The sequence below is a fragment of the Schistocerca piceifrons genome, chromosome 2 (genome assembly GCF_021461385.2).
Source record: "Schistocerca piceifrons isolate TAMUIC-IGC-003096 chromosome 2, iqSchPice1.1, whole genome shotgun sequence".
NCBI classification, from domain to species: Eukaryota; Metazoa; Arthropoda; class Insecta; order Orthoptera; family Acrididae; genus Schistocerca; species Schistocerca piceifrons.
Genome location: NC_060139.1, coordinates 519,964,144 through 519,980,547, shown reverse-complemented (window position 1 = coordinate 519,980,547; position 16,404 = coordinate 519,964,144).

Below are 16,404 nucleotides of genomic sequence, written 5' to 3'. Positions count from 1 at the left end.
AATAGAGGGAGGAAAAAATGACTCTCTCTCTATATGACACCGCATGAGCCCTAATTTCGCTTATCCTCGTGGGCCTTATGCGAAATATAATTGGCGACAGCAGATTTCTGCAGCCAGCTTCAAATGCCAATTCCCAAAATTTTCTCGGAAGTGTTCTTCGAAATGATCGTGGCCCCTTCTCCGGGGATTCCCATTTGAGTTCCCAAAACATCTCCTTAATACTTGTGTGTTGTTGGAACCTAAGGATAACAAATATAGCAGCCCGCCTTTTAATTGCTTCCATTTCTTCCTTTAATACGACCTGGTGCGGATACCAAACACTCGAGCAGTACTCAAGAATGGGTGGGTCCAAATGGGGTCTCCTTTGGAGATGAACCACACATTCCCAAAATTCTCCCTATAAACCGAAATCGGCCATTCTCCTTCCCAACTACTATCGTTACATCTCGTTCCATTTCATGTCGCTTTACAACGTTACGCCTACACAGGATGTAACGAAAATGTACTGCATAAATTGCAGAGCACACATGGACGAAGAAATTATTTTATATGAACATCGATCTGGAAACGCTTTGTTTCCATTTTACAGCTCATTTTCTCAACTCATTAATCATAGGAAACACACAATAAACAGAACGCACCAGCGTACCGGCATACCACATGCAACTATTTCTCTCAAGAGATGTTCAATATGCTCTCCGTGAACATTGATATATCCAGCAGCTCGCCGTCGTAGTGAATCGCTGATGCGCTTATGTATCCATGGAGTACTGAGTATGGTATCGCATCCTTCCATAATACGGGCACGAAGACTGGAAACATCTTGTACTGGGGCTCCATACACAAAAGCTTTCAAATGCCCCACAAATAGAAGCAAGTTGGTTTAAATCAGGAGAGCGTGGAGGCCAGGCAGTTACTCCACTTCTCCCTATCCATCCTGTCACCGAATCCGTTATTTACAAGCCGACGGACATCAACACTAAAATGAGGAGTGCTCCATCGCTAATAAAGTACACGTTTTGTCGCACAAGTAACGGCTCATCTGCTAACATATCAGGTAGAACTTTCTGTATGAAATTATGATAACTTTGTCCGTTGGGACCGGGCAGAAGGAAGTGAGACCCTGCCAAAAAGTCACCAACAATTCAGGGCCAAACATTGACAGAAAATATTTGTTGATGATGTGACGGTTGACGTCTGCCCAAACATTCCTATTGTGAGAATTTACTATCTGATTTCGTTGAACGGACGCCTCATCTGTGAACTGCACCGTTGCACTTAAATTATGGTTGCACAAACCATTCGCAAAACGTACCTGTGCGGGAAAATGAGATGCTGATAGAGCCTGCACACGCTGTAAATGGCTTAGATACAGCTGGTGCTCGTGTAACACTAGCCAGACAGTCATATGGTCACAATCAGTGTTGCTCCTACATGTCCTATACTGACACTAGGGTCGTCTTGAACTAGATGAAAAATTACCGCCTCTCATTGCGGAGTCCCCGTCCTTCTAGGCCTCCCCTGGTCGCGAATATCGGGCTTATAAACACCATGTTACCTAGAATAACAATCTCTCGGTGTACATGCCGCGTCAGTTCAGGATAAAACTCCAAGTTTTCGACCACTACCTCCATGGTCGTCTGAATTGACGCGGCATGTACACCGAGAGATTTTTATTCAAGAAATACGTCGCGAAAGACTTCGTAGCCACCATTTTACCTAAGTCGACAATCAATGGCTTCAAAGGTTTTCCTGTCGGCGTACATTCGTCCTGGGAATCTCTCCCGGTACAAACAGAGAGTGCGAGCGCCTTTGCCGTCAGCTAATCCATATATCAAATGGGTTATCTGCCATCTCTGTATCTGCGTACACTGCCATTGCTCGAGCCAAGCCAGTGATTAACTCCACATAGTAACCTGTATGCTTACACCGGTCGTACTAATCGCTGGAAGGGTCGAAGGTGCCTGTAAACAAGCAATGACGTACGTCGCTTGGCAACAGGAACATGCAAAATAAAACACTGGCGATGAACAACGTAACCGGTCACATGGTTCTAAAGTTCTGTTCTCGCCCGTTTTTCCACGGTTAATAAGTTGGAGAAAATGATCTGTAAAATGGAAACAAAGCGTTTCCAGACCCATCTTCATACAACATAATTTCTTCGTCTATGTGTGAAGACTGTGTACTGCAATTTGTGCCGTACATTTTTGTTACACACTGTATACTTAATCGACGTGATTGTGTTAGACAGCACAATAGTAACGCTGCATTCGAATATTACAGGTTTGTTTTTTCTCCTCATCTGCACTATTTTCCATTTCTCACCTTTTAGAGCAAACTGGAACTAGCAATTTTGTCAGACTTGTTTTGTATCCACTTATATTCACTCAACGACGACACCTTCCCGTGCACCACCGCATCGTCAGCGAACAGCCGTATGTTGCTGTTCACCCTGTCCGCTAAATCATTTATGTACATAGAAAATAATAGTCATCTTATCACACTTCCAGGGGTACACCTCACGATATCCTTGTCTCTGAACACTCGCCGTAAACAACAATGTACTAGGTTTTGAGCAACACACGTATCTGAGACGTATCTTCCTTAACTGTTTGCGGTGGGGCACCGGGTCAAATGCTTTTCGGTAATCTAGGAATATGAAATCTGCCTGTTGCCCTTCATCCATAGCTCGCAAGATGTCTTGTGAGAAAAGGGCAAGCTGAGTTTCGAACAAGGGTTGCTTCCTAAAACCGTGCTTATCCGTGGGCGGAAACTTTTTCGTCTCAAGGAATTTCGTTGTATTCGGGCTCAAACTGTGTTCAAGAATTGTACAGCTAAACGATGTTACGTTTCGGGTAATTTATTTTACTCTTCTTATATACAGGAGTCACCTGTGCTTTTTGCAGTCACTTGGGACTCTGCGCTTCGCGAGAGATTTGCTGCAAATGCAGGTTAAGTAAGGGGCCAATGCCGTGGACTACTCTTTGTAAAAATGAACTAGATTTCCATCCGGACCCAGCGACTTATTCGTGTTCACCACTTTCAGTCGTTTCTGTATACCATGGATGCCTTTTACTGTGTCCTCCTTTTGGAAGTCGGTTCGATGGTCAAACGACACTACGCATGTACGATTCTCCTGAGTGAATGATTTCTTAAACGCGAAATGTAAAACTTTGGCTTTTCTTTTGCTGTTTTCTACTGTCACACCAGACTGGCCAACGAGTGATTTGATAGAAGCTTTAAACTCACTTAGCGATTTTATGGGGGACCAGAATTTTCTCGAGTTCTTGGCACGTTCTTGTTCTAAGATATGACGGTGATGGTTGCTGTATGCTTTGCGCATAGATTTATTTTTACTAATTTTGGTCCTCATCATTTGCGTGTTCTCTTTTGAACCAAGAGTGCAACAGCCTTTCCTGCATAAGCACTTTCGAAATTTCACTTTTAAATCACGGTGGGTGTTTTTCGTCCTTAAACCACATATTCGGCGCATAATCCTCCACTGCACGATTTAAAATCCGTTCAAATTTTTTCCATAATTCCTCTACGACCACTGCATTAGAACTAAATTATGTCTAGTCGTTGTCGAAGTGGGATGTTAACAACAGCTTATCTACTCTTTCTAGCAGGTCACTCCTGCCTGTAGCTACAAGGCCTAAAACATAACAGTTGCGTAGGACTGCCGACCTATCTGATCAAGACTATTTTCGGAAACCGTATTCAAAAGTACTTCACAGGAAAGTCTGTCTATGTTCTCTGCAATGAATCCAGAGACACCACATCTATACTCGCTATTGCGTGATCTGGGACCGTAGACTTTCTCTGAATGACTCGTAACCTGTCACAGCGGAAACGGGTGACCTGTAAAAAACATCCAATTAACTTTATTTCACCTATACCTGTTGTACGCGACCAGATAACTTCAGTGTCACACTCAAATATTCTACTTCAATATTTTTGTCAACCGCAGTGAACACCAAACAGCTCTCGTTTCCGAGCAGAGTGCAAGAAATTTCAAGGAGGGAAGTAATTTGGGAACTTTGCTACGAATTCTTCGACAGTTTGCTGATAAAACTTCCACAATCGAAGTGCATTTCCCTCAACGTGGTCTGATCGTTATCTGATATCATCTGGCACATAATCACCAGAGCACTGCACGTGGCAAGGAGTTTAATTGAGAGGAAAAACAGTTTTTCCAAAATTTTTTCGAAGTTTCCATTTTAATTCTCTTTCATCTTATGAAGAGTACCGCCTTTTTGGTAAGACAATGGTAAACCCTGGGCCGGCAGAATGTCGGGTGATTTGTTTAACATACACACTCAGTCACTTAAACATCATCCCACGGTAGTAACGCTGACTGGGGCGTTACGCTGCGTACCACTGATGGAAGGACACCCACTTAAGCACCCTCTAGCCACCATTAGGAGGACTGGCGGTAATCACACAGGGTGTGCCGGACGGTATGGTGAGAATTCTTCGGTATTGTGAACGGTCTCTTCCCTGCCAGTTCGGTCCGCCATCTGATGTGTCCACTATAGTGGTTGGCACGAAAGTAAGAGTCCTCAAGGTCACGGCCGCTGCCTGCCGCAGCAGGGGCTGTTGGCTGTGATTCGCCCGCCTCTCGGCTTTGCTGCCATGTAGGTACCGTTAGCAGTGTGGTAGATCTGAGCAGCTGAAAGCTGTATCTAGTGTTCACGTCTCAGTATCTTACTGTCTTTAGAAAAGTGCTTTGACGTGTTCGATGACGAACAACAGTGCAGGAGCAATGACCTACTTGTAGCACGCCTCAGGTCGGTGTGTGTAAAGGGTGGAAAGACATTCGTATACAATCAAAAATTGTCATATCGAATGTACTCAAGTTTTTTACTGATCTGACCGACAATGAAGAAGCGAGGAATAATGTTTTGCGCAAATTCATAAACCTACTGCTAAAGCGTGTGGTGTCTCCAAGTCAACTGTAGGCCATATTATCAAATCTGTGTCACTGGCAGAATCTCCAGACATGAATGAGTGTTTCAATTCTCCAAGAAAGGAATATGAATGTGAAAAGAAATCAACCGACTTTGACGACTTTAACAAAGAGCTCGTGTGTAGAACTGTACTTGGCTATTACGACAGAGCAGAGTATCCAACGGCTAAAAACGTACAGGCTGACCTCCGTGAAAGCATTAATTACTCGGGTCTGAGACCTCTGTTCTTCGTCTTCTCCACTCCCTTGGTTTCCGATTCAAGACGTGTAATGACAGACGGAAATTCTTAATGGACTGCAGAGACATTCTAGCAGCAAGAGCGAAGTTTTTGCGTACAATGAACTTCTTGCATGCTGAAGTCACCAAGCCTGTAGTGTACCTGGATAAAACTTGGGTTTCACAGAACCACACCAATAAGTATATTGCCACAGACTCCAAAGGAAACGGCGGTTTAAAAGTGCCTACTGGAAGAGGTGATCGATTAATCATCGCCCACGCTGGTTCATTAACCGCAGGCTTCATACCAGAAGCCAAGCTTGTTTTTCATGGTGGGAAAAGTTCTTGCCAATCCGTTTACCATTCAGAAATGTATAGAGAGGCTTTTAAGAATTGGTTTATTCGATTGTTGTCTGCGGTGGAAGAAGGGTCAAGTATCGTGATGGATAACGCTAGCTACCACTCCATTCATATTGGTGCAAGGCACAAATTAAGGAGTAGTTAAAGAGAAAGAACGTTTCATTTTCAGTCGATAAAACGAAGGCTGAACATCTGTCTAAGGAACAAATCGTAGATGCCAAGAAGACTTACGAATTAGATCAACTGGCAAACGGAATGGGACACCAAGTGGTACATCTACCACCTTATAACTGCCAGTATAATGCCATTGAATTGATATGGGTCCAAGTAAAGCGAGAAGTAGCGAAAAGAAATACTACGAGTACTTGCTGATGTCGAGAAGCTAACACACGAATCTCTTGACAACGTTACTCAGTCGGACTGGGAGAGGTGTGTAAACCACGCAGAAGCATTGCAAGAAACTGAATTCTTGAGCAAGGGTTTCAGAGACACCATAGTGGAATCTGTGATGATTCGCCTGTCTGAAACAAGCGACAGTGAATCTGAAGACACGGAGCCAGAAGATCCTTTAGTTTAGGTAAGTGCCGTCTATGTAAAAAACTGACTTGATTTAAACGTTTGTCTATTCATCTCAATTATAGAGGACATACTGCGAGTGTTTTCCCCTTGCATTAGACGTCTGATAAATTTATCGCAAGTGGTGGCGATTAGTTTACTCGACAGTAACTGTCAATTAAAATACGATTGTCGATTCTGCATGAATTAACAATAGTTTTTCCTAAAAACCTGTCGAATGTCTTTACATTCGGATATAATCTTACTTCATAGAAGGCTTTACTGGCTGTTTCGTAGTAAGGGTAATGCAGTTCATAAATTTGACAAAACGTTGTGGTGCTTCTGTATCCACTGTATATATAAACGGAGCAGTAACATCAGAGCGGTCCCAGCATCTATTTTGATTCTCCAAGAAGAGCATAGAAATCTATGCTGTTTGACGAATTTTGTAAAAAGATAGAACGTAGAATTGTATTACTTTAGTACGACAGAGGATAGTATCAGATGGCTAGAGAAATACAGGGTAATGTCCGTGATAAAGCTTTATTTTGACCAGTCACTTCAATGCACTGTCTTTTGCGCCCAATTGGTTTTTAATTCAGAAACTGTAATGAGGGACATTGCAGTACTGAGAACGAGGTTTTTGTGTAGCAAACACGTACTGCGTGCTTAGCGTACAACAAATTTACATAAAACCTGAGTTTCACATAACCTTTCGAACAAATATTTTGCTCGACTTCAGAGAAAATATTGTTTTCAAAATAACTATAATTTCTTTTCCGTAGCGTATATTGGCGTTTTAAGTGATGGATGCAATGACGAAGGATATGTATTAGCAGCCAGTAAAATATTTTCTCCGAAGTCATATTAAAGCGGGCTGTCCGAACAAAACTTTTAGCGATGGCCTACAAAGACTCGCGCGTTTCTACGCATTGAATATCGCAGAAGTAACTTGCCTCTGTACGTGATACGTTACAATAATGATGTCTGAAATGTTGCCAAAAATCATTTTGTAGTTTTCTTAACCACTTTCTCACGGCAAGTTTCTTTGCAGTCCTACAGAATGAATATTTTTCAGCGACTACATTTTTCGCTACCTACTCGGCACAGTTTCACATCTATTATAATATATTTTTTATCTCAGAATACTTTTATGTTTCTGAAATAAACGACACAGAACATGCATTTGTAAACTTTGAGGATGTTCATATTTTTTTCAGTCCAATTACGTTAGCGATTCTGTTACTACCACAGGTTGGAGCAAAAAATTATTTTCCTCCAAAATTTCTTGTAACATAAGTTTTCATTTTCTTTCCAAGCAGCTAGTGAGAATTTTTCTTTGAGGAAGTACTCCATCATATTCTAAAGAAAAAACAGACTTACCCAATTTTTTTTAATTTTTACGAACATTTGGAATTATAACTACAGAAAAAACTGGGAATGCTGTAAGACCTTGAAGCCCTATTTTCGTGCTGGCCACTATAGTTCCTCCATTGGGGGCACAATGTATCTTAGTTTAACTGCGACTACCACTTGTTGCCGTAGCGAATATGAGTTTTCTTTATCTCTTACACGTAGGGTTTCAGAGAAATAAAAGCTTCACTGGTGGCTGGAAACAGTTTTCTCTTCTTTCGAAGGATTTTTGCTAACACCACCTCCGGACGCCCAACTTCCCGCTTTTTTTCCTCTCCTGGCATGTCCAGCACGCACAGTACAAAAAAAAAACTGTACACTCTACAAGTACTCTACTTCAAAACAAAGGACCCTGAATAACTCTGGCAAAAATCCTGCAAATTGCGAGCTCTGCTTGCACCCCACGTTTGACGCCACCAGCCTTCACCACTTTCTCCAGTCGCCCATATGAATTGTGGATGACCTCAGAACCCAAGCAGCAGGTGTATCTGGTGCCGACGTGGGCGACAACCTGCAGACGATGACACCGTGCACGCACGATAGTCGAATGCAAGACCTCCTTAATTTCGGACGAGAAGCCTGGTAGAAATATCGAGTGCCAATTGCTTTTCGTTTAGGCCCTGAACGCTATTTCCCTAAGAGGTTCCAAAACGCTCCTAATGTTGGAGCTCCAAAAAACTAGCAAATCCCTGGCCGCATGTACTTGTCCACACCCTGCTGAAAGAAAGGCCATTGTCAACACGCAACACAAGTAGATGAGGCCAGATAGCCAGTCTCCACGTTGGCCCTCCTATGCGATCGACACGAAATAGTTACCACCCTCCATTCAGCCTGCTGTACAGCAGAAGATGCCTCGGCAGCAAAGACCTTCGGCGAAGCAACAGGATCATGGGGAGTCCACTGCGACAAACCATATTCTCTGGTCCTTTACACAACTAGGCAGCGGTCTGAAGACAGCTGATCGTAAACGAATGCGCATTCAGCTATTCGAGAACTGCTGCCATAATTCTTCCTTGTCCTTTTATAGTACCGTCCTCGCCAATAAAAGGGAGATGGTGACTTTTGCAACGTTACGACGAAATACTCTAAGGAAGATAACAAATTCGGAAAGAAGTAATTTTATACAGTTTCTTTGCCTCTTTGCATAGTGTGTCATCAGAGAGTTCAGTTAGTATAAATTTTCTAAATGTAAAATAAAAAGAAAAAAATGTCCGACGCCAGAGTTACGTTTTGATATTGATCTACATCTACACATACATCATACTGCGCAAGTCACCTAACGGTGTGCAGCGGAGGATACTTTCGGTACCACTATCTGATCCCTCTACACCTGTTCCACTCGCGAATAGTGCGTGGGAAGAATGATTGCCGGTAAGCCTCTGTATTGGCTCTAACTTCTCGAATTTTCCATCCGCGGTCAGTAGGCAAGATGTATGTGGGAAGAAATAATATGTTGTCCAACTCTTCCTGAAAAATGCTGTGCCGAAATTTCAACAGTAAATCTCTCCGTGATGCACAACGCCTCTCTTGTAACGTCTACCAGTGGAGTTTGTTTAGCGTCTCCGTAACGCTGCACGCCGCAGTGACTGAGTGGTTGTAGTCGCTACAGTCTGGCACAGCGCGTTGGCTACCGTCTCAGGTTCAAATCCTGCCTCGGGCATGGATGTGTGTGATGTCTTTATGTTAGTTAGGTTTAAGTAGTTCTAAGTTCAAGGGGACTGATGACCTCAGCAGTTAAGTCCCATAGTGCTCAGAGCCATTTGAACCATTTTGAACCGTAACGCTCACTCACCAGCTAAACGAATCCGTGACAAAACACGCCGCTCTTCGTTGGATCTCCCCTATCTCCTCTATCAGTCCTACCTGATAGGGATCCCAGGTAGATGAACAACATTCAAAAATCGGGCGGACTAGCGCCTTATAAGCCACTTCATTCGTGGATGATTTACATTTCCTTAAGATTCTTCCGATGAATCTGAGTCTAGTGTCTGCTTTTCCCACTATCGATAAATAAACCCTTTTTCTTGGAATAGCCAATACTCGTTTCAAAAGAATCTCAAGGAGCTCCTTTTATTGGGACTGTACACAAGGGGAAGAATCTGCAATGACAGATATGCGGAAGTATGAAGTAATAACTACATTAAAAACACTCAAGCACACCCACAAGATGTAATTTCACTGGTGGGACAGCTCAAGACCGAATTATCGGAATACGACTGAATAAAGCTAATGTCCTATACATTGGCGATTCTAATGTATGCGTCTCCGTAAAGAAACAGAGCATCCGAAAAGGGAAGGTCATAGGCAAGTGTTATTTAACAGGTGTTGTGAAGTGAAATGGAAGCAGAGAAAATGAATTCAGATCAGGTGATTACTAGGTAATCACACAGCTTCTGTGAACGGGTTAACGGATGTAGGCAAAATTATGAGTAGGGAGCTGTTTAAGAGGCTCTGTTAGTATGCGTAACAAAATGCCAGGCTTATAATTCTCAGCGCTGGAAAGATGCCAGTACCAGCCAATGTTTCACAGATTTAAGTTCATAAGTCATAAGCAGTTAGAAACACTGTACATTGAAAATGAGGCAACAGAGGTATTGATAAAATGGAGATGGAACGTCGATAGTTACGGGATGTGGTAGTAGGGGCTGATAACTCAGACAAAAAAATTACTGGAGCTGATGGGCCAACAGAAGTAAATTACAGGGTAACCGATTTCTAGACTGTGCAATATAAATGTTAGAAAGGTACACTCAACACGTAATATTTAATTCATGCTTGCATCTATATATGACAGTTTAACAGTCGTAGTTCTACAGGGAGCTTTTCACAATATTCGTGAATACACACGTGGACTAAGATTAACCAAATGCTCGTAAGTTAGTGGTCTGCGTGGAACTAGCACCGTATGGTTTCTACGATTTAAAATGTACTCTGAGTCATAATTTTCTGTCTGCTATTTCACTTCTGCATCTTTTGCTGCGAATTGCATCGCCACACTCCGTGAAGTTTGATGGTCGTATTTACCGCCTTTTACCACTTCAAAAACAAAAACATAGAATGCCTTGCTCAAACAACAACCGAATAGGTCAAACCATTATTTTTCAATCGTGTAACACTAATGGCATCGTGTCATCATTCGAACATCGCCGCAGTACACCGAGTCATCGCGATGTGGGTAATGGTGTAGTTCTACAGACGAGCTAGCGCTGCTTGCTCTGTTTAGCACCAGGACCTACAACTTGGCTAGTTTAAATCCTGTTCCTTTTTCATCGAAATGATTCTTACCGATTTCAGTTGCAATGGCCTCTCTATACACCCTGGAGCAAAACAGTCCGACGCGACCAGAACTTTAGATTGGGAGTGTCGTATATACTGATCACCTGGTCTCAAAGCATTTTCTTCTGTTGTCAATTCATCTGTTACTTAAGTCGGACGTAAACGCTACGTTTCGTGTTTCCATTATACATTTTTATACATACACGTTTTCTCAGAAAATATGCAGTCTATTCCCCTATGCGATTCCCCCCTGCCTCCCCCCCCTCCCAACATCCTCCTTCCACCCCTGCTCAAGAATTAAGTCTTCTAACCTGTATTTCCCCTTCTCAGTGAGGAATTTTTAATATTTATGTAGTTTCACGCTCATGGACACTAATTGTTCCATCTACAGTGTGCACTGCCTTCGAAACAAGCTAACCACCTGCGTTCCCTGTTAGCTCACTGTAAAGCTTCATTCAAGCGACGCTGATCAAGCCGCTGCAGAACGTCAACAACATGACACTTTTGTCCACAGCTGTTGCTCTTAGTATGCCTACGTCACGTATGATGCTATACCTGTCATTCGTGGCGAGGGTGTTACCTGCTCTTCCATACTCACCACCTGATCGTCTTCACTCAGACTGGTAGTTAATATCTTATTCTCTATGACCAGGCCGAGGCTAAGAATTAGGTTCAGAATATTTGTAAAGCGAACAATGATCGTGATACTGCAATTGTACACCATTGCTATGACTATCACCTAGTAACTACACCTTTCTTTCCCTGTGCGCTTTTAAAATGTTAGCTGATTTCGTGGACATTTAACCCTAGACTTCCGTTATGGTACCACGTTGCAACAAAATGTTGTTGCTTATTACGTCTGAATGTTGCTACGTCGTCAGTCAAATATTCATGAATGAACACCCACAAACTTATAGTCCTATGGGATATCGACGTAGTTCTCCCCAGTCAATAAACATTCATATTCAAACAAGACGTGTGAGTACAATACTCGTTACCTTCACCGAATAATAAGAGAATTATCGTTGAATATGTCCACTGTGCACTGCGACAACAGCGTCGCAGTGCGATCAGCAAGCTTATGTGTGCAAAAGGTTATATTTATTGTTAGTGGGTCGCCTAACCATGGAAAAGTCTGAGAATCACACATTTTTATTTACTCTAACTATTGGACACAGCACACACTTAGTTAACACACAGCAAAATTTTCTAAAAATCTATAGGTAATTGACACAAAATGTCGCTAAAACTGTGTTGTGGTTTCAATTAAAATGGAAGAGTGCATGGAGAAAACACAACAAGGTATACTTACCTGGACAGATCACGACTTCAGAGTTGAAGCCACAAATTGTAACCAAATAGGCAGCTCATATTCCGTTCCAGAACAAGGAAGTAACAAGCTTTTGACCAGTAGCCTGTAAACAGTAATCTGCTGCTGCAGATTAATGCATATGTGACTAGTGATCGGCTAACGAACATGAGTGTCTACAGACTATGTTGTTTTACGACAGATGGATATGTGTGCTCGCGCTATGTAACAGCGTCACCAATGTATTTAATAGTAATGAATACGATATATAAATATGTCAACTCATTTTAGGTTGACATGGCCTAATAGCCATAACATCTTCACTTGGTAATGGCGTAAGGCCGAAATTTCAATCGTGAAATAAATAAAGTGTTCCAGTCACTGGCGTAAATATGATGTCTTTTATAAAGTAACGAGCTGTTCAGAGTATGGAGCGGCTGGTGCAGGCTGTGAAACTCGAATTTCCCAAATATCAACAAAGGGTGTATTCCTTCGGCACTAGATGATGGGTGGGACGCGAATCACATGGTGATTCAGACAAGAATCTTCTTTCTTCCCCCTCGTCTCTCTACTTTCAAGGAAATCTATATGAGCTGGGTGAGCCAATGTTGTTGTCAATGTGATGGACGAGGATGTCGCTTATTTCATGAAAAAAAGGGGAACACAGGAGAAACTTCCCGCACTTGACATACAAAACGCACACTGATAAACAATGGACTGGTACTAGCCCGGCCCAGAGCAGTGCCTTCTCAACTGGCTAGTCTCTTCACACAAAGCACAGTGGTGAGACGACTCAATGCGATTGGATGACGAAAATTTTAGAGCGAAACCATTCACCTTTCTCACGGTGACCAGGTAGTTCCTTTATACCTTGACCGTTGATGTTGATAAAGAAATGGCAAAAAAAAAAAAAGAATTGAATAACCAACGAAAGGAGTCGGGTCGTGGAATGTCGGAAGTTTGAAAGTGGTGAAGAAGCCAGAAAATTTGAAAAGGGAAATGCAGAGGCTCAGTCTAGAGTAGTGAGGGACAATGTTGTGACATGGAAAGAAGACAATGGTTTCTGGTCATATGAGTACTGGCTAATATCAACAACCGCAGAAAATGATATAACGGGAGTAGGATTTGTTATGAACAGGATGGTAGGGCGGAGAATGAGTTACTGTGAACAGTTCAGTGATAGGTTTGTTCTCATTAACTCGACAGCAAACCAGCATCGACAACAATAGTGCCGACGTCGCAAGCCAAAGATGAAGACATAGAGGAAGTATATGAAGATAGTGAAGGTAACTCAGTACGTAAATGTAGATGAAAATCTAATAGCCATGGGGAACTGATTATGGGCTGTATACTAGGAACGAGAGAGGAGAATGACTAATTGAGTTATGCATTAAATGTCAGCTGATAATAGCGAATACTCAGTTCAGCACTCACAAAACGACCAAGTATGCATCGAAAATGCCCGGAGATTAACAGCTCATGCAACCAAGTTGCTGACAGGAATGATATACAGAAGAATGAAAAAGAAAATTGAGGATACATTAGATGACGACCAGTCCGGCTTTAGGAAAAGTAAAGGAATCGAGATGCAGTTCTGACATTGCGGGGATAATGGAAGCAAGACGGAAGAAAAATCAAGAGACGTTAATAGGATTCATCGACCTGGATAAAGCGTTCGACAATGTAAAAGGGTGTAAGACGGTAGAAATTCTGAGAAAAAAAGGAGAAGCTATAGGGGAAGACGTGTAATATACCATATGTACATGTACCAAGAAGGAACAAGAAGAATGGAAGACCGAGATCGAAGTGCACGGTTTAAAAAGTGTGTAAGACGGGGGTGTAGTCTTTTGCCCCTATTGATGAATCTATGCATAGAAGAAGCAATGACAGAAATAAAAGAAAGGTTTAAGAATAGAATGAAAATTCAAGGTGAAAGGATATCAGTGATAAGATTCGCTGATGACATTGCAATCATTAATTAAAGTGAAGAAGAGTTACAGGATCAGTTGAATGGAATGAACAGTTTAACGGGTACAGATTATGGATTGAAACTAAATCAAAGAAAGATGAAAGTAGTGAGAATTAGCAGAAATGAGAACATCAAATAACTTAACATCAGGATTGTTGATTACGAAGTAGGTGAGGTTAAGTAATTCTGCTACCTAGACAGCAAAATAATCCATAACGGACGGAGCATCAAGGACATCAAAATACTCTTGCACTGGCAAAAAGGGCATTCAAGGCCAAGTGAAGTCTACTACTATGAAACAGAGGCCTTACTTTGAGAAATAAATTTCTAAGAATGTACGTTTGGAACACAGAATTGTATGGTTGTGAAGCATGGGCTTTGGAAAAACCATAAAAGAAGAGAGTCGGAGTGTTTAAGATGTGATGCTACAGAAAACTGTTGAATGTTAGATGAACTGATATGATAAGGAATGATGAAATTCTCTGTAGAATCTGCGAGTAAAGGAATGTATGGAAAACTCTGATGAGGAGAAGGGACGGTATGGAAGACATTTTTAAGAATTAAGGTAATAACTTCCATGGTTCTTGAAGGAACTGTAGAGGGTAAAAACTGTAGATGAAGATAAAGATTCGAATACGTCCAGCAAATAATTGAGGACGCAGATTGCAAGAAGTTTATATGATCGTCGAAGCAGAAATAAAACTGCGTACGCACACACATACCTACCCGACGAAATCTCCATTACAATCAATCTGTTGTCTTTCCGCGACTTTCTTGTGATTGTAGCGACTGCCACTAGTCTTTCAAAGAAATGGGTAGAGGGAAAGATTCTCCAAACCTTATACAGAAACGTATTATTGGATGACAATGTTCCTCTATTCATTTCTAGTTCAACGTCGATGTTGTAGACTCATAATAAACGGGTCCGCCTCAGTAATCATGATCCTTCCACACAATGCCTGACGTCTGGAATATGCACCTACTGCTCGCAACGATGAACAACTTTTTGGGAAAATGCAGACAATTTCCTGGCAGACATTTTCGAGAAACTTGATACTATTTCCTTGAAGACCTTTTTAGATTTCATAAAGCACTTAATGTTAGATACTGATGCTACAGTGAACTGGTTACTCTTGATCGATCTTTTATTTTCTTATAATGAACATTTCCTGTGCCTAGGAATAATCACTAAAGTCCTGAAATATCCGTTTGTAGCACGTTCGCAGTTTCTTTGATGTGCAGTGGTTGTAGTTTAACGACGTAAGTTCTGTATACATGATTTTCTTTTGACATATGACCATGTGCAGACTTCGTCACCAACGTCAGTTACACAACACTTCAAAATTGTTTAAACTCTTTTTAAAGTGCTCGCTGAATGCTTCTTGAACGAAACTGTAATTAAAACATCATCATTTGAGTTGTATGCGCAGAATTACGTCACTCAGTCCAATTGGTTTGCGTAAACTTTTTTCAATTTATATGTCGATTGTTTCTTCTGAGAAATTATATTAATGCAAGTGATATGCTTTAATAAATATTAGAACCACATTGAATAAACTTTCGAGATTCAAAATCGCGGTGAACGTTGTCAAAAATTAATAATCTTGTCAAATAAATTACGTAACATAATTCTTCATAAATAAATTCTCGGAACACGTATTTGAACTTTAGTAGCATCCACTAGTTTATTATCTTCCTACATATAGACGTGAACCTGAGCCTTGACAAGACAGAACTGAACATTTACAACCTGATTAACTTTCTATGACGTCATTGTTGTACAAACATTACAAATTATTATTTTGTTTTTCAATTTTTAGAAGTTCGACGCAACAACTCGGTTTCAGGATCTTCTGTTGCTCTTTGGCTGTCGACCCGCGACGTATAGTGGCCAGCAATTTTCTCTCTGGTCCCGGTAGTGAAGATGCTGCCTCCGTTCTTTGCGCCGCCCTCTCCGTACATGAAACATAAAAAATAAATACAAAAACTTTAGACAATTCACAACCATTACAAATATTACAAAAATACATAAATAAAAACTAAATTAAACTTATATTCAGCTGCAAACTGGGCTGACACCGGTGGATGGGTGACGCATCAATTTCACGTCCCACTACATACCCCACCCACAAGCTCAGTTTGTCAGGTATTAACCGAAAATAAAACTTCTTCTATATACAATATTTAACTGTTAATATTATACATTTTTCTCACATTTTCCGTAATCTAAAGTCCTTGCTCTTAGATATATTCAATCCTTTTACGACAATATTTTTGTGACTATTTGTCATTCAGTTTCAATTGTGCTATTATGGTAACTCACAACCGAATATATG